The sequence below is a fragment of the Alosa alosa genome, chromosome 15, assembly GCF_017589495.1.
Source record: "Alosa alosa isolate M-15738 ecotype Scorff River chromosome 15, AALO_Geno_1.1, whole genome shotgun sequence".
Classification (NCBI taxonomy): domain Eukaryota; kingdom Metazoa; phylum Chordata; class Actinopteri; order Clupeiformes; family Clupeidae; genus Alosa; species Alosa alosa.
In genome coordinates this window covers 3006198-3031974 of record NC_063203.1, presented here as the reverse complement: position 1 = coordinate 3031974, position 25777 = coordinate 3006198, and the positions used below count along the sequence as shown (strand labels likewise).

At 45.3% G+C, this 25777-nt stretch overlaps 1 protein-coding gene across 2 annotated transcripts in view; it reads right to left on the bottom strand.

Annotated features, from left to right (window-relative positions):
- The window catches only part of nrip1a (nuclear receptor interacting protein 1a), a 31271-nt gene extending 5766 nt beyond the window's left edge, over positions 1–25505 (bottom strand). The window contains exon 1 of one of the 2 annotated variants that reach the window (XM_048264173.1): positions 25207–25505. The gene's annotated coding sequence lies outside the window, so the exon portion shown is untranslated. Of the gene's footprint in view, positions 1–25056; positions 25174–25206 lie in introns of those variants that run through there. The other variant, XM_048264174.1, reaches the window with a different exon arrangement.
- Positions 25506–25777: the final 272 nt, after the last annotated feature.

The window sequence follows — 25777 nt, the reverse complement described above, 5'->3', positions numbered from 1 at the left end:
CCTGGGCAATGACAGAGTAGCACTTCATACAAAGGATCAAGCTGCCAAACATTCCTGCAACGATTGCATTATTTCACTTTATTGCTAGGCACTCTTTTCTCCCTTGCAATTTGATTAATTCAATTTGATAACAAAATAAATTGTGTGCCCACATTAGCTAATCATGTTTGGTCTTTTAGGCTGTCTCAAACCTTTTCCCACAATGAACAAAATACTGAAATTGATATTTAAAAAAAAAAACTGACAAATAATACTATGCAGATTTATAAACAGGTTTTCTTCCAAAGAAATAAGAAATGCCTTTCCCCCTCACTGCTTTGGAGGGTATGTGTGAGTGAGGACAGAGAGGCAGGCAGTTGGGATCTAGCCCTAAAGCAGTACATTAAATGTGGGTCTGTTCTAGCATGCGCTGGGCCTTCCAAGAGCTCGTTTCCCCTCTCATGCGAAAGATCTTGGCCAGGGATTAGTCCTGAGCACGCACTTACGTGCACACTGTCACTGCACTCACTCATTCACTCGCCCTTTCCTTCCCCAGCTGCCACACGCATGAGACCAAGGCCTGCCGAGGACTCTAGGGTAGGGTAAAAAAGGTCATGGCTAAAGGAGCAAGTTCATAACCTACAATTAGCCCACTGCTTATTGTGACCACTGGCAATGAGGTATAGGAATTAGAAACTTAGAGACTAGAGGCTCATAATGGCTACAAATATAGACAACAGTGAAAGACAAAGAGACTTGATTGATTGGCCAGGTATTAAGTGAAACAACAAGACAGTGTAATCCTTGCAAAGATGAGATGTTTTGACAGAACTGGTGCCAAGATAACCCACTTGAATGCCAAGAATAAGACTACTCCTCCATATGCACGTTAAAAGCAGAAAAAAAAGCCCATATAGGCCAAGACTGATGTCCGACTCATTGAACCAAACATGATTGGAGAAGGTCCAAGTTTTCAATGTTTCAAAGTTATTACGAAAAAGAGACCATGAAACCACAGCAAGCAGAGGCCCTTGTGTACGAGTGCCAGTGTGCCACTTATAATACCATTTAGGTCTGAGTCACACACCAGGCTATTAGAGGGTGAGCCTGTGTGCTGTGACCCTGTGTTGATGCTGTGTGTGCATGCCTGGGTCTATGTGTGTGGACGTTTATGGAGAGGAAGCAGATCAGTGTGCTTGAGGTCACGCCCCCTCATGCTCCCATTCCCTCCTCTGCGGTCACCCCCACCCCCTCCACTCCCCCCAGAGCTGTGTCAGCGCCTACCTGCTGCCTCCCTGATAACCCACCACCAGCTATAGCCCACACGCAAACACCAGCATTGTACTCCCTCTTTCTCTCTGTGTGTGTGTGTGTGTGTGTGTGTGTGTGTGTGTGGGTGTACTCTGCCCTAAAAGTGGTTTGGTTTACTCCAAAAAATGCTCTACATTTTCAAACTGTAACAATCCTTGTTGTTGTTGTTGTTGATGATCATGCCACTGAATCTAGCATCTTCCTCAAAATCAAATGAGGAGGCGATACACAATGAGGTAGGGAAGCACGTGAGCCTGAAATTAGGAAGAAGACTGTGGCAGTTGATTTGAGTTCATAGCAATAACTAACCTCCTGACAACTCTGTGGGGAACGGCAGCCATTTGAACTATCATTACACTGATTTTGCAGCCCATGGTTTAGCCCAGTAAATTGGATATCTTTGTCCTTTACCACTGACCCTGGCAATTAACCCACACATCACAGAAGTAAGCAATTAAAACCACTCACGAGGGAGTTAAATGACAGCATTTCGGCCCAGTAATTAAAGGCTTGGGAGACTTCGCCAGAAACCAAGGGTGATCTGTTAAGGTGGAATAATAAGCCTGTGGCTCCCTGTGACAAACTAGGCCAACTCTGACACTGCTTAATGGTCAGCCCATCTTCAGAGCAGCCCATTGGGTGGGCTCTACCACTAATTTGCACCTGAACTTGCAGGTTCGACAGAGAGCATCTGAGTGGAGGGGAGACCTTAAGGCCTTGTCAAGCTGCCGCCCTGCATGACAGAGGTACTTGACAACAACCCCATTCCCTTTAACGAAAAGGCTAAAGAAGTCCCAAAACAAACCTGCCCACTGCAGAAAGACCAACTGAGGCCAATCATGAACACACATCCTTCTGTTGTTGTCGTGTTTTTAGAGTTACGAGAAATCAGCTTGTCTCCTAGCCAGTTTAAATGGGATTAGAGGGTTTTAAATACACACTGAACTGTCTTGGTCATACAGTGTTCTGTATAGAATTATAGTCTCAAACCACCCTCATATACTCTCAATTTCTTCATTAAATTAAATGTAACCATTAAACCATCAATTTTACTTTATAATAATAGTAATATATTTCATAATATTTTAATGGTGATCAAAAATGCCATATCTGTTAGATATGCCAATGCCTACTATTCAGCTCATATTTCTGTCATCACTACAGTATGCCATCATGATGAGTGCTTAACTGTAGTCAACTCTAAAAGAGAACTCAGAGATTTTTTGTTATCCATTGTTTTTTTGTTTTACCATTTTGTTACCTGATTAAACAAAATGGTAAAAATGATTTTGATATCTGGTTTGAAAGTCCCACTTTGTAGGCCAGAGGTGTTAAGATGAATTGAGCCCCAAAAATGTAGCAGATAATAAATGACATCCCCCTCATCCAGAAATTGTAATCCATTTGTGCTATTTAAAATGCATGATGAAGCAAAAAAAACCTGCAAGATCCCCCATTTCAATTCAAGGTCATTCCTCCTCACTGCTGAGTCTCTCTAGTTGATGCAACAGCTGGCGCCCATACAAGGCATTAGGTTATAATAAAAAGTGACAAACCTGCCCTTGTTGGTGTGGATCACATTTAATACCTGACAACTCTTGCTTAGCATATGTGGCCCGGGTATTAGAGATGTCTCAAGGTTAGATTTGATTTACAAAGCAGACAGATCCCCAGCTAGGACTCGGAGAAGACAGCCACAGCTGCCTCCGTAAAACCAACAATAAGACTGGCTTGTTAGACCGAGACGCAAAATTAACTGGCGTAACTGCAACAAGCGCATTCCTGAGATAGCGTTCAGTGACTCAGTCAATCAGGGCCACGCACCACGCAAACTAGGTCACTGTGACCTACTTCCAAAGGAGCATGACGGGCATCACGCATCAATGTTTTCACTGATGGAGCACGCCCCTCTTTGTGGATTCACCAATTACAAAGCAAGACTTGAGCAAGTTGGGTGGGAGGGGGTTGGCAGTGTTGAAAAGAAAAAGAAGAAAGGCCTGAGCTTGACCTACATACACACAACCTAAACATGTCTCCTGGTCCTTTGAAAAGGACTACCCTCCCCCTCATAAGTCAGTTGTGAGAAGTAAAACTAAGCACACACTCTATTCACTGGAATCTAAATATTGAAGCCAGAGAGGTTACTTACCCCTCGGACAGATTTAGCACGAGTGTGTGTGTGTTTTTAACATCAGGAACCACAGCTCTTCATTGCACTGTACTGTACTGCACACATATGTGACCGCTTTGTCCCATCCATGTGGGTAAAAGGGGGAGAATGGAATGGATAGTGAATAAACCCCAAAGTCACACCACAGGAAGCCTTGCGACCAATCCACCACACGGTGCCTTGGCTGAGAAATGTGTCCAGCTCTGACAGTTAGGAAGGCAGAATAAATATGTGTGTTTTCTAGCCTAGATGAGGAACACTTGTGTTTCCTGAGGGGAAAATGTAGGTGGGCATGGGAAATAGTGCAGGAACTGTTTGTCTGTGATATCCCACGATAGCACTCCGTGTTCCTTCACATAACTTAATGGAGGTGCCTGCCATGCTGCATGTGCTCAACAGCATTGGAGGGCCTCATTATGAAGGACACACCCTCTCAGGAAAGAGTGACCATTCTGACCTAAATTAACTAAGGTGTACGTGATTGAACAGGATGCATAAAGATATACATTTTCCCAGCAATATCTTACCACTCTTCAAGGCAATGCACTGTACATCAAATAACTTCATTAAGGCATTTGACTTACATAATAACCTAAGGGGTTTACCCATATCTTACAGCAATCACAGATGTAGTGCTGAAACAAGAGCAAACCTATGCTTTTACATGTCCACATCAAGCTTTAGGAGGGTCAGACAGGCACTAGTAGCTTCATTAGGTCTGGCATCACAACACACGGTGGGAGTGAGAGCCTTAACAGAGACCACATCAGGGACGCGGCCAGTTTGTGGTGGCATAGAACACTGCATTGCTTTCATCCCATAGCTTCCTTGGAGCATCGCCTTCTCAAATCCACTGTAAAGATCAGATAGAACGCCATATAGGAAAGCCTTAGGCTGGATTGTTTACAAATTTGATAATTGCCTCAATGTCCAGAATCACACAATATTTTGTTATGCTGCAAAGCAGTCCATTGATCCACCAGATAAATAATAAAAAATTAGCAACGTGACTGCACTGTTCATCATGCATGGTGTCCACATATTATGTGGACAGTTCATTTAATTCCATTTGGGCTTAGTTTATAATGATTATTGTCTCCCAACATCTAATGGGCGGTGTCAGTAGATGCATAGCAATATTTTAGAATAGTTGCTATCTTTTAAATTCTCTTCTCTCTTCCAAATATTAATTGTTTGATAGCATCATCAATCCAAGATGTGGCCTTTCATCCCATCTTACACCTTTGTTGCACAGTGTCTACATGTGTGGGTAGTTAAATAACTTTTAAATAAAATAAATTATCTAAAAAGAAAATAAAATGGTCAAGGTCAACTTTGAGTAAGAAAATCAATATTAAATATAAAAACTCAAATTAAAAACTTAGATAATTCTTTTCATAATTCATGCATGAAAGCTACAGTAAGTATTCCTCTGAGGAGATAAATCACATGACCACTCTGCAATTCAGGTCTACGTGTGCCAGTCATGAACGGCTTAGTGGCATCAGCAGCCATTCCTGTTGGCTGGGGATGATGTAACCAAGCTTTCTTGGCTTGTTATCCAGACATGCAGGTGGCCAGGTCACTACTCAACCTTACTAGCCTGGTCACTGTGGCCTATATCTTCTGCAGGCACATATTGAACCTCCTTCATCCCACTTGATCAAAACCATTAAGCTTATGTGCCTTAGCATTTCGTATCTTGTCAAAGACTTGTAAATATACTGCACTCAGGGTTTCCACAGCTTCTTCAACATCAAACTCAAGGACATTTCAAGAACTTTCTAGGTCCAATTACCTCAAGTTCAAAGAACCAACACCTCATGGTAGATCAAAGTTAATTACTATTACAACACTGAGATTTGTTATAATAAGAACTGGCAGGCTTTACAAAACCTCACAAACAGTACTTAAAAATAGAGAGTCTTGAATGTGTGGGCACTTCTCAACTCAATTGTGCTCTTGTGTTACCTTCATGGCAGACTATGTGGTATCTTGGCTTTTCTTACACAAAATGTATATAACACTTTCAATGACCCAAGTCTATTTTCTATCTTCCATGGTCTTGACCCCCCTCAAATTCACTTAAAGGGATGTCAAAGCCCTGTGGATTGTCCTGTGTTATGACTCACTATTGGCGGCTAATACTTTGTGTGGTCTGAAAAACAACCCAGACATCTGTGTTCTGTTCTTCTCCTATTCATGTGCCTTCACCTACTGTTCTCCCGTCACTCCTTCCAATGCCTACACACCAGAATGGGTCTTATGCATGTCAAGCCATCTGACCTGTCCGTGTCTGGCCCTGATTTGTCGACTTCAGGACATAAATGAGAGGATCTCCTCACCAAAACCTCAGTAGCCATGGAGGGTTAGTGGGAGTCTGATGCTAAAAGATAGCAGGGTGCTGAAACAGCTGCAACATATTTGATGAGCTCCACAGATGTTAATAATTCATGTGCAAAACCAATGACATTGATTCTTGACCAGGGATTATGACCAAGGTAAGAGTGACAAACGCATGGGTAGTACAGTGAACTAAAACTACAAAAAAGCCAAAAGTTTGCCAGTGTGTCAAACAAGAGCACCTCATGATGCTAGCAAATGATATGCATCAAAAAAGCTGACTTGTCATTTAAGCCCGCTGTCTTTTGATGAGTTATAAGGTTATGAGTCATTTTAATCATTCAATCAAATTAGACACGGTCTTTATCCTTCTGCTTCTCAATGAGCCTCGTCCACCTCCACTCAGACTTGCTTCAGACGCTGCTTGTTCTCTAACTTTGACCAGCACATTAGAACGCCGAGGCCCCAGCGATACGGGAGTGTTGTGTTTCCCCCTCACACCAGAGGTTAGGCGAGCCTGGCGTGGCTTCACTCGGCGATGCCAGCCCAGACACACAGTGTATAGTCCTGCCTTTTTTTTCTTTTCCGGGACTGAGATGCCAAGCACAGGTACAGTGTAGTAATCAATTTGCACTGCAGGCAGGGAGACTGTGTCTGAATACTAATGTGCCTTTGCTCCCCACCACCACCACCACCACCTCTGTCTCTCTACACCCCCTCTGTCTCTCTCCCTCTCTCTCTCTCCCTCATTGACACTTCCCCTATGTGTTCCGCTCCTAAGCAGGGTAGGGGGCAGCAGCCTTGTCTCTGTGCACAGATAACTACCAGCACTAATAAACTGTGTGAGCACCAGGATTGGAGGACTCTGTCAGCACAACTCAGCAGTGAAAAGCAGCTAAATGCACGCACAACAAGGTCAACATTAAACCTGTGGTCACCCGGCCACCTCTCTCTCTCTCTCTCTCTCTCTCTCTCTCTCCATCTCCCTCTCTCTTCCCCCTCCCTCCCCAGGCTCACTTTTTTATCTCATCTGCACTTATTCCCTACATACACACACACACACACTCTCTCTCACTTTCTCTTATTCACTCTATCCCTCTCTCTCTCTCTCACACACACACACACACAAAATAACACACACACACAAGGATGCCATTTCTATTCACCTCAAACCAATACACACAGCCACCCACAGTCACGAGAACTTGCATCCTTCACACACACACACACACACACACACACACACACACATACTCACACTCACACACACACACACACACGCCTCCATCGGCATGAGATAATTCATCATATTTTACTACTGACGGCTTTTTACCTCGGCTGAGCGATATTGCATCCTGGCGAAGTGACAACAGCAAGACACATGGCCAGGCTCCTACATCCTAAGGACACTTGCAGTCTCCCCCTCCCCCCCTCTCTGCCTCAGTGGCTGCAAGAGCTGCTCCAACTCCACAGAGGTGGGTTTTAACCCCAGACGAGTGGACACGGCCATGGTCAGTTCTTTCTTTCTTGACATGCACTCCAACACAGCCCCTAGCCCCCCCCCCCCGTTGTGGCACACCTCCCTCTCTCTCTCTCTCTCTCTCTCTCTCTCTCTCTCTCTCTCTCTCTCTCTCTCTCTCACACACACACACACACACAAACAAAAAAGCCAAGGAAAAAAGCTAAGCCAGACCGAAATGCTTGAATGGGTAAGACCTCGATTGCTTCAGCATGCCCCAGAGCTCTGAGCTCTCACAGAGAATGGCATTTAAAGTCTTTTTTAATTTGCCAGGGAAGATAAGGACATTTCCTGACAAATCACAGCATGTGCTACTAATTATTTGGACAGCAAAGCTTTTTTTAAACCATTACAGCTGAACAAATACATGTGGGATTCATATATGAAAGGCCTTTCAGGCATCAGGTCGGAGTCATCTAAACCATGTGTTTCTGTACATGTTTAAACATTTATTGACTAAAGATTAGAAAAGCTGAGCATTGACTACCTAATGTACATAATTAGTGTTGCAATTAAGCAGATCAATATTTAGCAAAAACTGCACCGAGAGCAAAGACATTGAGAAGTTAAGTCATTGCATTGAGAATGACAAGTCATTGCATTCAGGCAGCAGAGTTTCCTTTCTCCTATCTCTCCGCATGGTAAATAAACATGTTTTCAGGGCCTGCACGGCAAACGCAACCAAACTGCAAATCCACAACCTTGCTAAATAATTAGTTTCTCTCTGTTTGGGTCTAATCTAATTCCATCTAAATTATGTTGATTGAATGTCAAATTCATTTATCTGTTTGTCAGTTTGTCAGTCACTTTCTGGTGAATCAGCACTTTAATTACCCTGAGCTGAGTGGAGAGGGAAAGTGCACACGAGGAAGGCGTTTTGGGTGGCTGTGAGTGAAAGGGAGAGCCTGTCAGGCTGTGCGGGGAGAGAGTTAATATAGCGTATTATCCATCATGCCGTGCTGGAGGAGATTGTGGGGGTGGGAGGGCAGGGGCGGGAGAAGGGGGAGATGGATGCCAGGACTGCTTGCCTTTGCAGAACTAGAGGAGCTCCATCATGTACATAACGAGTGTGATTATCAGTTTTAAACGAGAGGACTCAACCTCCCCCGTGGCTGTCTCCCCCAGCCGCAAGAGAGTGTGCAACGGGCGAAAACGAGGAAAAAGAGGGAGAATGATGGGAGGGAGGCGGTGCAGGAGTGACACAGAGAGAGGAAAATAAATTCAAATGAGGAAATGGAGAGAATAAAGGTGGAGGAAAATGAGCAAAATCAAAGCCCTCATAACAATCGGCTGCTTGGAGCCTGCACTGGCTGTGTCGCATTAGGGAGCAAGGGGGAGACAAACAGCAGCAAAACACTTTTTCACAAAGGTGGGGGCAAAGCAGGCGGGAGGGCTGGCAGTGCCAATAGCAATGCCCTTGACTTAGTGACATGAAGAGGGTGGAGGGGGGGGCAAAGCTGTCATGTGACACTCTTGTCATTGGCCACCTGGCAGATCCTCCACCTTCTCACGACCTCATCCTCCAGTGACCTGCAGTGCTCGTCTGAGTGCGGCGGAGGGGGTGGGGGTGGGGGGTGGAGTCAGAGGGGTGCCCCCTCTGCTCTGACTGTGGGAAGGTCGAACAGGTCACTGTGTCCTCATCTGTAATCCGCTGCCATTCGTCAGCAGCCGGGGCCAGAGGAGCCAGCCTCGCTACAAGCAGAGAATGCCCAATTAGGCAGCTGTCACACAAAGCAAAGCAGAGGCTGCAACTGAAAAAAGGGAAGAAATCACACACACACTCACACACACACACACACACACACACACACACGCACACACACCCCTCCCTCTCCCCCGCCGCACCCCCGATGCTGACTGTCTGTCAAAGGGGACACGCAGCTGTGGGTGCCAATTACAGCGACATGTTAACCATTTCCCTTCAGTAAGGGAGGAGTCTCCCTCCTTCCTCCCCCCAAGCCTGGGACTGCTCTGGCCTCTCTAGGGGCCGTTTTTGTGGGGTCTCTGAGGCACAACGCCAAGGCGTTTACGCCCTCCACCCCCCACACCCCCATCCCTTCTTCCTCACACCACTAGGCAGTCATGATCGCTGAGGAGAGCTGTCTTGACTTAAAAAAATACTTGGCTTTGACTGGAGCTATTTTTAGAAGCAGCTCAAAGATAATTCTTCTCGCTGGCTGATGGCAGATTTCTCATCTCAATCTGTTGTATGCGCACTGGTGTGCATGCAAGACAATATTTTATCTGGCAGAGAAGAAAGGAAAAGCTACACAGTTATGAAAGGTTACAATAAACGGTGTGTTAGAAACTACCCATCTCTGACAAACCCCTCCCCAAACTCTCTCTCTCTCACACACACACACACACACACACACATTCCCTCCAACAGTATCAGACTGTTCCAGTCGTGGAACTTCACACCCACGGAGCTGACGCAGCACCCAGGACGGCGACACACACGGAGTGTGAAAGAGGGAGACAACTGGAGAGCTGATCTCACCTTGGCCCCTGGACCTCTCCAGCAGCTCCCCTCTCCACCTCTCCACTAATGTCACATTACCATTCTCCCCCTCTCTCCCTCCCTCTCTCACCTCTCGCACATTCCCTGTCTCTATCTATCCATCTCTCGCCACATGCCCCAGAAAGAGAAGAGCAGCGCAGCTACAGAATGTTACAAGTTTAATCAGAGATAGATGAGGGTGCTGGAAGGGAGACGGAGCTGACTCCAGGCTGAATAATCTCTCCTCTGCTTAATTAAATGATTGAAGAAAAGCCAGCACATTAAAAGGAAGAGTGCGCCTGGGTCCTCTGCCTTTTCCCTGGATGGGGGCGGATGGAGAGAGGGGGCAGGTGGAGAGGTAGGTGTTGGGGGAGGGAGAGGGTTCAGAAGAAAGTGAAGTCTCACTAACAGCCATCTGAGCCAACAGCACAAGCTCGGGGAGAATGTGAGGACTATCTCAAGGATACAAGCGGGCTCTGACAGAACAAGGGGCTCTGCGGTTTACGTGCTTGAACAGCTGTACATGCTCATGCTTAAATGCTGATGGTGTACATCTTGGAGACTCACTACAAAGTGAGCTCATCAGCAGAATTCACTGTTTCACTGAGAGGCCTGGCTAGGAAGTTTGTATATAAAATCAAGGTACTGCTCAAGACACTCATTTCACTTTATTTTCACTGGGACATTTACCAACAGTATACAATATAACTCACGTCCAATGCATGTTCACTAAGAACTAACTCAAAAGATAGAATAATTCAAGGGGACTGGTCTAAGATCAGTCTCATTAGGACTCAATCAAACCCCCCTCATCACACTGATGACCTCATGAATGTATGTGTCAGTGTGCTCTGCAGACAAAGGGTGTGTTGAATATTTTACGCATAAGATTCTGATGGAGGTCAATCAAAGTCACAGAGCGGAGGGAGTCGAGGTGACCTTTGTTTCACAAGAACTTCTGCAAGCGGAAAGTTGAGCTGAGAACTTGAAATAGATGTGTTGACAACGCGCGGAGGAGGGGAGCAGGGCTTGCGTGTTCGTCTTCTCTCTGCGGCCCGTTTTTGCTCTTCAGACGCTGAGTGGAGCATCATGAATAATACATGGCGAGAGCCAAAACCGCCGGCCCAGTTTAAAAGCCGATTCGCTCGCAAATGGCTTGTTTTCCTGGCCAATCACAGCCTCGCCTCTTTATTGACGTGGCGTGTACAAAGATAATGCTTGTTTCCAGATGAGAGAGTCAGGCAGGCATTCAGTTTGTAAATGGTCCCCATGTGTACCATTCCAATTGCTGGGCTCTAGCCCTGGGATCTCACTGGATTGTGCCACAGTGTGGGATGTCATAGGAAACTCTGTGGCGCCTTTAGCTTAATAAAACAACATAAGTAAGACTGGGATGGCACAATAGTTGTAAGGCACAGCTGTCCTAAATTGGACTGTGCTCTCAAAAAAGAGACCAAGAACTTTTATTTCCCCATGAGCCATGCATTATTGTTTACAAATAATATTAAAATAAGATGGCTGTTTGTGTTTTCTCCGCTTCTGACAAGGGCCGCGTCCCAATTGGATCTCATAAGGCCCCCCTTAATTTGCAATTATGTTCTCACACTTCCCCATGCCAACCTCTGAGGGCTGAGTGTGCCCTATTTCTCATCCGGCGAGCAGGAAGGGGCCCTCCCTGCTACATCTGCATCTTTGGAGTCCTCTGCAGTAAAAATGATCACTGGAGCGCACCTTTAGATAGTCAACGCCGCCACCCATTTAGCCATTTACAAGATGGTTCATCCGTTTCATCCAAGAAGAAACTCGGTAGAGTGAAGCCAGACAAGGCAATGCTATTTGTATTGCTTTGGAACTGAACCAAATGACCTTGGTGCTAAAACAATGGTTCTCTATTCTCTCCTAGTCAAGCTACAGATGTTTTAAGGATGATATCTGCTCATCTGTTTCGTGGCTTATTGTACTCCTGTCCACCTCTGCTTTATCCTTCCTGGTTAGCGCTCTTCTGGGCTAGCTGAAAACGAGGGCTAGTGGCTGTTGAGTCAGTTTCCTCTCTCTCATCACATTCCCTGCTGGCTGTCTCTTCTCTTGTTCTTCCAGCTCAGGTTGGGCTGGACTGCGCCGTGGCGTGGTCTCGGAAGAGCTGACGACACTCTTTCCCTTTCGCTTCAACCGAAATAATAATAAGCACTTTTGAAGGACTTGAAAAAGACAAAAGTAATGACAGCAACTCTGGGGGAAGGTAGCAGTCGAGCCGCCTGCCACAGATGGATGGGCAGGAGGGGCGCGGGCCTGTCACCAGTGGCAGGGCTCAGTCTTCCCTGTCGCTAATTAGCAGAAATGAAGCCGGATTAAAAAGTTAATGGGGAGGATGAAAACAGCATGAGCCATCGAGCGGAGGCCTTGCTGTGGACTTCAGAGAGGGCCTGTCCCTTTAAGGGAGTGTGTGTGTGTGTGTGTGTGTGTGTCTCCTCTCTCGTCGTTTTCATGGCGGCTGCCCTCTCCCTCTCAGCCTATGTGTCAACAACAAAGCTGTTTCCAAAGCTCACTCAGTGCCACCAACTCCGTGTGCCCTAACTGACAGATGACCATGTCATCTGCTGCCACGGCGTGTCCTGTGGAGTGACGATGGGTGAAGCCCCAGCGTGCCCTGCCCTGTCCTGCCCCGTGATGGCTGGAGAAGCAGCAGCCCAGCGGCCCCCGCCACGCGGCAGAAGTTCTCCAGCAGGAGAGGAGCACACAGTGCAACAGAGAGGCTGTTTACCCAACTCTCAGGGGGAGACATAACTTCAACTGCAACCCTACCTCCGCTCTACTCCACACACACACACACACACCCATATCAACACACACACACACACACACACACAGCCTCCCTTTCGAGTTGTTGCAGAATGTCACGGGGTGAATGTACGCGACCTTGAGGCGCTGCTGTGCCTCAGCGAGGGTTGAGCTGCCTGCAGCCGTCCTTGAACTGCATGTGCAAGACAAAAAAGGAAATGGGGGGAAAAAAGAAGCTTCCCCTGCGCCCAGATAGAGATCTCCAGCAGCCTCTCTCCCCCAGCTGCTTCTTTTATCTTGCACGATGGAGGGCGAGGGGAAAAAAATGTCTTGGTGAGGGGTGGATGCTTAAGATGAAACGTAACAGTTCTCTAAAAGGTCAGGTCGTCTACGTAGTCATTAAGCTGCCATTTGCTTGCTTGCAATTGAGAGTGAAATTATATATCTGGAATTGAGTTTTACCTGCTATATTTGGCAGCATTTCAGAGAGAGAGAGATAATGTTTCCCATTACGGGATGGTATTTTAGAGGTTATGCAACTTAACGAATGAAATATGGGGTGGACAGCGCTGTGGCAAAAAGGTTCCGGTCACCATAAAAGACAAATCTCAGATTGAGTGAACACCTCAGATCACACCCTTGGACGAGTCGAAAAGAGTGGAGCAGAGACCAGCACTCCATCCAGACTTGAGTTTCCTTCATCCGGTGGACTAAGTAATCTAAACACATACTGCAAATCAACACACAGGGGTAGGGACACGTTGCGGAGAGGGTGGAGACTAGGAGGGTACCTAACTGCCTTGGAATAAACAACATTTTTTTTTACGATGTGAATGATGACAGCTTCCCAGAGGCCCGGGCCCCGTTCCGAGGAAGCGTGGGGCCCTACCCTTCATTGGATGTAACTTTATCTCCTGCCGGAGTGCTGCCACACTTGTACCCAGCTGTTCTTGTCCTGTACTTGGGTGTGCTTCTCTCTCCGCAGAACCATCTCAGGTTCCGCCCCGGGAGAGCCATCAAGAAGAAGGAGACCTGCACTGAATTTTCCGACCAGCCCTTTCGTACATACACACTGGTGACACATGCTCTATGCCTTTGGCTTGTTTCTTAAATGTTTTTTTTTTTTAAATGCCCATCACCATCACCCAACAACTTTTTTGACCTGTAAGCATTTCTTCTATTTGACATGATTCTAAGAGGTCACAGCCGCATAAGTGTTGTGGTCTCAGAAGCGTTTAGCTCTGAGAATGCTCAAATTGTATGGCAAGCACGTGTGTCATTTCTCAGAGCGGCCTCTCCTCTTCTTGGGGGTCTGACCAATGTCCTGGGCTTTGCGTCACAGGTACATCTGAGAAAAAGCAGCACACTCTCTGCCATGGCCATCACTCTTAATTTAGCTTAGTGAAATCAAAATAGGTGAAGCTCTCCTAGTGCCAAGTCATGCCAGTTAGGGGGAGGTATTTGCATACGGCAATGCCACGGACACCTGCCAGGGACCTTGAGAAGGACCAGGGGCAAGAGCAAAACCTTCACAGCAGTGACAGCACACAGAGACTACACAAGGTCAAGGCAATAACACTGCAGAAACAGGATCCTCAGAGACAGGCAGGGCAGACTCATGACATTACGCCACTAAAAACCCTTTAGACACAGACTATTACCAAACACAGCCTGGCAACAACAAGATATTTGGAACTTATGAAAGGAAAACTAAAAACATACTTATCTGAAAATGTGATGTAATTCAATGAGTGCATATGTTATATAATCTCTTAGAACACATAAACCCTTTAAGGGGAAAAACTGTTCTTGTGCATAGTATATCGAATATAGTGTATAGTATAAAGTAAGTATATAGGAACCATTCTTGATTCACTGTTGATGGCATTTGAGGACTGAGGTGCTATTTCAGGTCTCTCTGTCTGTAAGCACAGATAACACTATGCCCTCAGTGTGAATTGCTTTGGATAAAACCTGGATTGTGTCTAAATATAAGCACACACTTAAAGATGGCTAGCTCTATAAAAAACACATACGGCCTCTGTATGCTGTGAATACAGCTGACTGCTATTAAATACAGGTGCCTCTCTTTACTCAAAGCATTCAAACTCATGGGTGAATTGTACCTGTTATTTGATTATTCTCTATTTTTGTAAGTCGCTCTGAACAAAAGCATCATCAAAATGAATAAATGTGATGTAAATGTAAGAATAAATGTGAATTATATTTGACCAACCTAATTCCAAATATGGGCCGAGCCACAGGCACAAGCAACCCCAGGAAATTCATACCAGATTACTTTTTTTCTTATTTACTGTGGCTTCTCATCCAAACAGTGCTGGGTTCTGTGACCCAAAAAATAGGTCATGCACACACGGCCTACAAAGAAAAGTTCCAGACTTCCACCGAGCCTGTCCACAGAGACAAGCCATTATTAACCTCTAGCGCCATGAGAGCAAATGCTCGTATGGTCAGATATGCATTCAACCCTTATCAGGGGTCATGTATGTGACACACAGCCGTCTTTATTAAATACCATTCAGAGCCACGGGTCATGCGTCGGTCAGGCTGTTCAACACATTTATTGATGGTGCATGCACATTGCGTGTGAAGATTGCATATGCCATATGCTTGGCCTTTCCCTTAAAAAAATAAACCCAATATTGCCACTGGCAATGAAGACTCTTGTGGTAATCAACAGTCCTGTAGGGCTCACTGTCACGTGATGAAAGAGCCTTTTGTTTGTTTTGTTTGTCTACTCTGAAAACGTATGAAACTAGTTTTCCGTCTCGTCATTGCCCGCATGCTTTTGTCCAAAGCAGCTTCCTTTCTTTGAACCATGACCTTACGATGGCCAATTCCATCCTCTAGCGAGCCGAGTTCCTTGCACGTGCCTGGGTCACGTCAGCCAGTGTTGACAGCAGGGGCTGCTTCCGGCTGCAGGTGCTTGCTGCCATTTCCTGCTTCCATGGTATGTACGTGCAAACCATAAACAGCTGCTGCTACTGCTGTCGACTATCTCTCAGTACAAATTCCTCCCGTGTGATGATTTGTTTTGTACTGCTATAAACAAATAAATAGCCCAATATCGATTCCCCTTATTCTCTTCTCCTGCTGCGCTGCCTTTGTATCTTTCTCATTTTGTGTGTGTGTGTGTGTGTGTGTGGAGGAGGGGCATTGCATACAGCAGACTAGCACACACACTTAATCATGAAGAGGAATACCTGAAGCGGTGGTTGCAGAAAGGCAGCGGGGGGAAACACTAACTGTATAGCCGTAGCCCTTCTGTGTGAAAACACTTTTTGTGAACTGGAAAAATGCTGGCCTGCATTTGGGCTCTGAGCCACGGTCTGCTCGGCTCTCCGCTGCTCTCCGCTCTCCATCTCCCTGCACACTGCCCCTGCCTGCTAGCTGTGGCCCTGACCTCCAGTTGACCTTCAGCGGCGAGGCAAACAAGGTTGACCCGTCGCTAAACTTTCCCCCACTGGATGATAAGCACTTGTTTAATTATATTCATCTACATGGATCTGACATTGTTCCAGGATGAAGTCAGTGCTCTCTGAAGGTTACCGGGGGCGGAGGGCTGGACAGGGGGAGGTGGGGGCTGGGGTGGTGTGGGCGGCGGAGGCTCCGAGCTGAAAGTGGATGGGAATTTTAAAAGCCACGCACACTGCAGCAAGAGTGCAGCCAGCAACTTTTATTTCCTGCTCTGTGTCAGAGTCACAGGGGATCAGAGAGCGGCTGCTGTAGGGGGGTGACAGAGGTAGGGCCATGTGGACAACGCTGGACAAACAGCAGTTTATCTCTCCAAACGCTACTGTACAGACTAGCTTTCTTCTCTCTCATTCACAATGACTGGAATCATTTGAGGAGGGAGAACAAAAGAAGGTTGCACAATAGCAGCTTTTTTCATGAACTTATCACTCATGGCCGGGTCAGTTCCCTTTGACAGATATAGGTGTGTGTGTGTGTGTGTGTGTGTGTGTGTGTGTGTGTGGGTATCTGTGTGTGTTTACACCCCAGGGGAACACTGATCATGGCTGCCATAAAGTCTCTTTAATGGCTGAACCTGGTCCTGCCGTGTGTCGTCTTCAGCACATTTATGGGCAGAATGGCTGCTTCTCCTCCCCTTCACCTCTCCTTGCTGGCTCCTGCTCCTGCGCCTGCTCCCACCCACACAAGCAGCAGCGCGCTGCCAGAGCGCGACTAGAGCGGCAGAGCCCTGTCCAATTAGATCATTGCCCTTATTTACAGAATGTTTTCAGGTCAACCCTAATCTCGTCCTAATCAGTAAGGTCAAGCCACAAAAAAGTGCATGCAGATAGCTTAGAAAGGAAAAAGGGCCAGCTAAATCGGAGCTGTCTGGCTTCTGTGTCAACCTCAAACTGCTGAACCGTGTTACATAAACAGAGCAATGGCACATAAAAGCTTTCTGTTGATCAGCACAAAGCTAGGCGCTGATACATGTGTGCCATGCGTCCAACAGCTCTCTGACAACTCTCTGAAGTGGTGGCAGTAGCATTAGAAGGGAATTTTTTTTTTGTATTTTGTAGTGTGAGAAGGGATGACTGAATTAATAAGCATCTAAAGCTGGCGTGTTTCAGAAACTGACAACAATAAGCACAGAGATGTAGAGGAGTGAAAAGATATTACATTGGTATTCCGCATTATATACTTGTATCTCCACTTCATCACAGCTCACACATTTAAGAGGATGCCTTCCTCTTCCTTAAAACTACAACTGAAGTAGATTCAGAAGAGCGCTCTGGCACTGAAACAGTAGCCCAAGGGTCAGTCACTGCTAACTGTCTCTGTTCAAAAACAGTCACTGCTACCCAATCTCACAGGTCCCATGTTAAGCCAGTGATCTGAATACAAGTTGAACAAGCGGCTATGTGTTTGCTTCAGGTTGGCCCATATCATGTTGGAGGGGCAGTGACATTTTCCCCCGTTTTCCGGTTCAGCTCTGCAGATCACCAGGCTTGTTTCAGCTGTGAATGGTGCAGACCAGCCACCCAGGTTTGCCTCTGTGTCAGAGCGAGTGACTCAGCTCTGCCAGCACTGAGACCAAAATCCATTTAGCCTCTGGCAAACGCCTGACAAGTCTCCATGACAGAATTAAGAAAAGGCATGTGAGTTAGATGTTGACATTTTGGCAGGTCTCTCATACAGTGGTACTAATCACACAATTTCCATTTCATTTTCAAGTGTTGACTACTGTCTTCTGTGTCCTGCAATTTTGTTGCAAAAATAGTATTCAAGCCTGTCCTTTGATATGATTACACAAGACACAAACACAATGGCGTTTCATCTGTCTGCAAGTTCTCGATTTTCTTTTTCTGAACTAGTAAGAGAAGAATGACTTATACTCCAATATGGGGAAAGAGAAAATAGACACTGCAAAGCAATAGTAGAAACAATGTCAGCAAATAGCTCAACCGATCCTCACACTTTACTGAACTTCCAAACATAATCTAAAGGTTATGTAACCACACTTCAATGTGGAGCAAGACTGAGGCTCTTTTCAGACATTGTGCAATTCAGTTTGTTTGCATTATGAAATGATGCATAGCAAATTCAACTACTGCCACAGCTGTCGCCACGGCTCAAAATGAACCCATATGACTGCCCTTTAAAAGGTCTCATGTCTCCAGACCTGACAGCAGCTTATCAAATCCTGTTTGACCTTGGCGTGACATTCAGATTGGATAACAACCTTGAACTGTGGGTGAGACTCGGTAAAAAAGACACCCTTTCTGCACTCAGCAGTAGGAGTGGCATCAGGTTTCAGGGACCCATTACTGGACATGCCCACTAAAAATACAACAGCCAAGAGCAGCTCCAGAGTGGATGAGCCCATCAGCTGTAATTATGTGATGAAGTCAAGGGGAGATGGCCTGCCCTGCGCACCATGGTCACTCTGCACACTCACTGAAAGGCGTCAGGGCCACAATGCTCTTGCACCACACACACACACACACACACACACACACTTTAGCCTGTTTTAATAAAGCAGACCTATCACCTAGCAGCATCACCTATGTCTGGGAGTTCTGATGAATGTGTGTGATGATTATGATTATTCCTGATTCTTTCATTCATTCATATACTCATACAAGACACACACACACACACACACACACACACATACACATACACATACTTTTTCCAAAACATATAGAAATATCCTGTGATTAACATCAGAGATTATGCTGAGGAAAAACAAACAAATCAAATCAAGAATTTACAACCTAAAGCAAACAGCAGGAAGGCGGGCAGCACTCTAGAAACAAGTGTTGGCATATCAAAGAGACATGTGAAACACACAGGAGTGTAATGTTTATCCAGCTGTCCCCAGGATCCCCATCACTGCCCTGCACAAATTCCTTCAACAATTCAAACATGGAGGACAAACAGAGAATACATGGCCATAGAGTGCCATGACCTGAACTTAAAAACACTGAAACCCCCTGGGCAGGAAGACTAAACTGCATATCCATCTACGCTGGTGTGGGGGATGGGGGTTGTCCTCTGTTGCCCAGCAACAGATCACCGCCACCTCTTGAGTTCAGCTCGACAAAAAAAACACACACAGACAAACACTCTCTCTCTCACACACACACACACACACACACACACACATACACAATATCTCAGTCTGTTTGTCTGTCTGTCTGTCTGTCTGTTTCTGTCTCTCTTTCTCTTTGTCTTCACTTACCATCTCTGAACTTTTGACGCCTGACTGTAAGGCACTCAAATTGTCACTCACTCCTGCTCATCTCTCTGAACACATACCTTTGGCTTATTCCACTCTGTGCATATGTACAACTGATTCAGACGTGACGAAACCCCTCTTGCCATGAGCTCTCCTGAAAAGCAGACCTGCTCACACGTGTTCACAAATAAAGCCTCATTCCCTTCAACACATCGAGCTCCCAGAGAGAATCCTACACTGCTCCTAGCTCAGTCTTTGACTAGGGACTAGCCCATCAGACATGACAGATGCCACAGTCGTGAGCCCATCTGCCCTTTCGGAGGCACAGAATTGACCGGTGTGGAAAAATCCACCCCAGTGCTGAGAATGCCATCAGACATGAATGTGTGAGCTGCAGCACGGCAGCCTCCTCCAGTTCTCCAGGCATAGCGATGGATTTGCCCTCAGGCCATCAGGCTTTGGCTGAGCTCTGTCCTAATTAGAGGTGCATACTGTCAAGCGTTGGGTTTCCCCTTAGCCAGTCTGGGCTCGAGCGCCTTGCTCGCTACCTGGGAAGCATAAATATAAACAAGCTGCAGGCCAGGCATCCAGTCTCCCATTACCAACACTAACTAAGCGTGGTAAGGAGATGCCATTGGCTCGCCACTTATATAAGGCCCAGAGGTGAAATATACGGCTTAATTATTAGGCTTAGTCATAAATATAGAGTAGCTTAAAGGATTCTTTCAGATACATTTGGCTTGACTTCTGGTGGTCTGGCCAAACCAACAAACAAACAAAAACAATTCTATTGACAATAATTCTATTGAAAAAATATTGCCCCCACACTAGTATCAATAGCAAAATTGTCATCAAGGACTAAATAGCTCATGTCCTTATAACCCAATTTTGGCCCGTGATGACACGGCAGCAGTTCGGTACATCATGCAACATGTAAGATGTCAGCAGCTGCTGTGTATTAAAAGGGGACCAATGGGATCCAGCAGGGGCCTGACTGGTGCAAGCGGCTGGCCTGGACCTCTGCATCTTGGATGAAAAGAACTACTCAGCAGTAAATCCACAGAGCCACACTCTGTCAGCCCTGCCTTCGCCTCCATGCCACACATGTCCCCTTGAACTGTATATCAATCTTCACCTGTCATTCATAAATTCTCAAATTCCCCTTTTAGTTAATTGCTGGTCAAATTTAATTTCTTAGAAAAGCTTTCAAAAGCAAAACGACACAATCAAGTTCCGGTACTGTGCCTATCTCTCCTCCAACACCATACTCTTGTCCTTTTATCCTTTCTCTTTTTATCTTCCATTCTTCTCCCATACCTGCTGAAGTCAATGAGGGTGCATGTGTGCAGTGTCAGATGCTTGCATTAGAATCAGATGATTATGTAAGCATGAGGCTCCTCCGCTCCCCGATACCGAGCGAGACACAATGCCCTTGGCTGAGCTCGGAAGACTCTAGAAAGGGCAGCTGGCTAAGAAGTTGTGAAGGACAATCCCCCTCTACTAATAGGACAGCGGCTCTGCGGCGGCCTTGGACTTGGAATCCGTTTTTTTCCCCTCTCTCTCTCTCTCGACAGGAACATGCATCAATCCGTCAGCGAGCCAGAGACAAGGTCTCGTAACCTTCAGAGAGGTGAAAAAAGACACAGGTCTTAGGATTGGCTGAGAATGACTAACATTGTGGTCTTTTTTTCTCTCTTATCACTGGGGCTCCCTTGACTGTTAAATTAAGACACAGTTGAATAACACTCCTAAGTCCAATTTAACCATCAGTCTGCCACGTCCTCTTATGCCTTCAATTATGCTGAGCCCTTCCAGAGCTTTGTTTCATCTTGAGCCTCTCAAACCTCTCCCTATCCTACATTAGCATGGCCTACAAAAATCTAGCAGGGCTGTACAAACAAAGGCACAGCCAAGACTAATCAGGAGCATTCAAAATAACCCAACTTTACTATTTCAGCTCCACAACACCAGGCCACCCTCATAATATTACTGTTAGAATACAAACACACCTCAAAATACAGACGGACCCAGAACAATGTTGGCACACTGACAGAGTTGTGAATAATGTATTTGCTTCACAAGATTGTTACTGTGTGTGGAAATGTCTATATTAGGTAATGGTAATGCTATATGAACAACATATATGACACGTAACACAACATATGTGTTTGTGGAAGTCTTTCTCTCTCGACCCAACAGAAAATTATAACAGACTAAATGACAGCTCGTTCATTTTTAAATACCTTTGCTTCTGTTTTGTACTTTCCCATTTTTAGCAAATTGACTGGAGAAATGCTCAATACTCAGTGTCAGTGCCCTGCATGCATAGGATGAGCAGTGTCTTATGTGCTCTGACTGCCTCTTAAGTGTAAATGGTTAAGGTGACTAGCAGCAGCCTCTCACAGAACAAGTGCTAGGTAGGTCTGATTCTGGTCCTTCCCCGAAAAGAGATAGATGGCATGTGCCAGCCAATAATCTACATCTGCCACCCTCTACATCTCTGAACTGGGATTTCTGACCCCCACTTCCATAACCCTGCAAATAAAAGCAATCCAAGTGTGAAGTGCAATTATGTAGATATTCCAATTATTTTTAAAGGCCTATGTATATATATTCATACACTGAGCAGGATTCTTGAGAGTATTGATATTTTTAGGGGGGGGGTCTGTCTTTACCTTTCAAATTCAATGCATATATTTATTCATGCGCGTTATGGAGGGGGCATGCACATCATAAATCCGCAGGCGTAATATAGGCCCACTCTATAAAAATGTCACTGATACACCTCGGCTGCCTCGGGGTGACATTTCTATTCTACAGATGGAAAAATCATTTCTGCGCTGCACTGCTGATAGATGAGCTGGCACAGTAAGACATGATTTAAGATGCTCCCTTTCCTTTTGCCCTCCACTTTTGCTTACGCTATTAGTTTAATACTGGATCCTTTGCTTACATTTGTCTTTTTCCCTTCTTCCTTTCTTCTTTGTGTTCACAAACCACGAACCAAGCCAATTTAAGCAGCACAATAAACGTCTCTACCCTCCCTCCCTCTCTCTCTTCTCTCTCTCTCTCTCTCTCTATCTCTCACCCTCTCACACACAAGCTGGTGCAGTGCTAAGTTTTCCTGTTGGCGTGTGCTCATTGATCTGGTGGTGTTTACAAGATTTCATCTAGCCAGTTGTCTTTTCAACAAGACGGCTGTTGGCGTGGGCCCTCCGCTTGATTTATCTGACCTCGATCTCAGTGTGGGTTTGCTTGGTACTCTCTTCCTCCCTTTACCCTCATTCTTTCTTTCCGTCTCTATATATTTCAGCCTTCTTTTCTTCCTGTCTTTCAGCAAAGTATGAATAATGTAGTTAAAACTCAATCACAAGTGATTAAACCAGGGACGCTGGGAGGTTTCGTGACCCGCTGTACGTTAAATGAGCCTATAATTATCTCATGAACAAAGACACTCTCCGCCCACACCCCCAAAACTCCCATCCTCCACTTCCAATCTTTTCATGTCATCCTTTTCCACACCAACATGTTATGTTTGCCCTGCCCTGACACACTGGCACTCACTCAGTGCCATTTTATCCCTTTACATGTTGATGTGTGTTGGTACCGGGGTTAAAGTCCAGTGCCTGGGGCTTGCCACTTGTGATAAACTGGACAGACAATTTCACTGAACAAATAGAAGACTGTATCTGGCTGTGGCTATACTCATGCAGTGACCAATACAAAGAGCAAAACACCCCTGTCCTCTCTGCCAAAGCTTATGTCTGCCTGTTGTCTCTCAGTGCTCAATGAGTCACCAGAGCTTATTAGTGGCATGCTGTATTAGGTGTTTTGGGTCACGAACACAGCTTAATAAATGTCTCCTGCAGTTGTCATACACTTGGGCATTAGCCTTGTGTTTAGGTGCTTTGGGAACAATGTGACCTTATAGCTACTGTTGCCCTTTCCAGAACAAAGTCCATCTAGGGTATTGTTCCCTGTTGACATTTTCTTGTACGTCTACAAGGCTGTCTCTTAGATAAACACCAAGCAACAAATACATTCACAGCAATGCTTTAGCATACTGTGGCTGTAATAACTGAGAGGCAAGGCCTGTTGTTGAGTATCTGCCCTTGTCTGACTCAAAAAGTAGACTGGAGATAAACAGGAGTCCTTGGAGAAAGAGGCCACGGAACTGCAGAGGCTGACCTGACCTGAGGTTACTCGCAACCTAGTGTTGACCAGGTTCCAAAAGTATTCAGTAAACACTCTTCAGAGTAGGACACACTCAGCATGGATCTAAACAGGCTTCTATCCACAACCACTGTGTTTTCAGTGCCATGTTATTTCTATAGTGACAAGAAGAACCAGCTTATATAGAACACCAGAACAACAGAAGTCTACTATAATGGCAAAGGACCTGTTATAACAAGCTCAGTTCAGTTCAGTTCTACTGTTGTATAAAAATATGATAAACCTTCACACATACAGCATACAGAGTTCAACGACCTACAGAGGTGTGTCAAGCAAGAAAAGACTATCTCAATGAGCCATGGGCGGATTATGAACTTTCGGGCCCCTGGGCCCAGATGTATTAAAGGCCCCCTTACTTATTGTCGTATATATGTGGGAGGGGGGGTTTGGGGGTCCTCCCCCAGAATTTTTTTAATTTGTTTGATGTGATTTCCTGTATTCTGGTGCATTTTGGGGATGGCCAATACTAAATTCAATCAGATTCATAGCCTACATCCTGATTTGTTGATATTGAGGCAATGATTCCATGCAAAGGCTTGGGCTTCAGGGCCGCCTGACCCCTTGGGCCCCTGGGCCTGGGCCCGGTAGGCCCGTGCAGTAATCCATCCCTGCAATGAGCCACGCAGTTTAGAAGCTTCTTAGCTTGCTTAGAAGAAATGCTGAAGCAGAGGCATTCAAAAGAACGCTTGGGCTAACCAAGACTAGAAAGTGTCCCTTTCACCCCTTCCACCACCCACTAACCTTTGCCACTAATGCCATAGATATCTTCATCACTCTACTGTCTGAGACCACATTAAAAGACAGTGGATGGCCAGTGAGGCCATTTTTACAGTTACAAGTCATCCCTGAACCACATCAGATGAATGAGCAACGGAGGAAAACCAAATTATTTCTCCACAGCAGCATTTTGAACAGTTTCAACAGAAACGACTTCATCTCCTAACAGACCAAAGGCAAAACCGACATTCAACAGTTAACATACCAGTTTTGTAGGTAGGATATAACATCAAAAACACAAAGTTCTCAAGCAAGGGGGGAAAAAAGTTAAATGGGTAAGACAGATAGCCTATAATAATAATAATAATAATAATAATAATAATACGCTAATAATAATAATAATAATAATAATAATAATAATAATAATAATGGAAAATTGGATTCTCGTTAAATAAATGATCAAATAAGTCCATCTTACTCTTCACAATATCCGTTATGCAAAATACTTTCTAGGACAAAAATGAAGAATCATACGAATAGCCGTTACAGCCATTTGGTATCGCTTCCTACAAATAAACTCCAACCGTGTTTAATTAACTGAATGTGACAAGTGAAAGAAACTCTATCCATTAACCAGACGGCATCCACTGTAGACATAACGTAACCCTTAATGATGCTGGCTACATCGTTCGCAAATGAAACAAAATGGAAACTAATGCTACGTTACCGACACATCAGTCGGTGACACAAACCCAATCTCGTTCCTAAAGCAGAATTCCACTGTATCGTACCTTATTCTGCTCTTCCTTCGACAAACAGAGAATGTATTCGAAACACACTGATATTGCATGCTAGTTCACACGAACAATACTGCTGCCGTGTCCTCGTCATGTCATGCGACGGCTTGTGGTGAAGTAGGCTACATCCAGTTGGTCACGTACCTGTTTAGATGCAGACCGATAGGAGTCTTTGGGAAATTGTGCTGCATTTTTAGAAACGCGCAGGATTTTTCTGAGTCTTCATACAGTCGATATTTTCGAATTATGTCAGTTTCGCCAAATAGGCCTACATGGTTCTGAACATAACGACCCTTCATGCGTTTCCTTCACAACATTCTGTATACACGAAAAGGTCTTTCTGCCTCTAGTAGCAGTTCAACACCAGGTCCTGCAGTCGACTCCGGGTGAATTGTTTGTTCAAGGTATCCCCGGCACTCTGCAATGCCATCTACACTCCTCCTCTCCCTTGCATGGACAACACCCTTAAAGGCACAGGGACACAACTGACCCAGTGTCCAGACCCCTGCGCGTTTGACGTCGTCTTTCTGCATAAAGTTTATTACAAGCATAATACAGGCAGGAACACCATAATTCTGAAATTATTCTATGAGACTTATCATTTTGGCACATGTTGCCATTTTGCTATACTGTATTAAATGTCCTATGGTGATATATGTTTAATACAATTTATAACAGAGAGAGTTTATAATAATAACAACTGTATTACAATCAC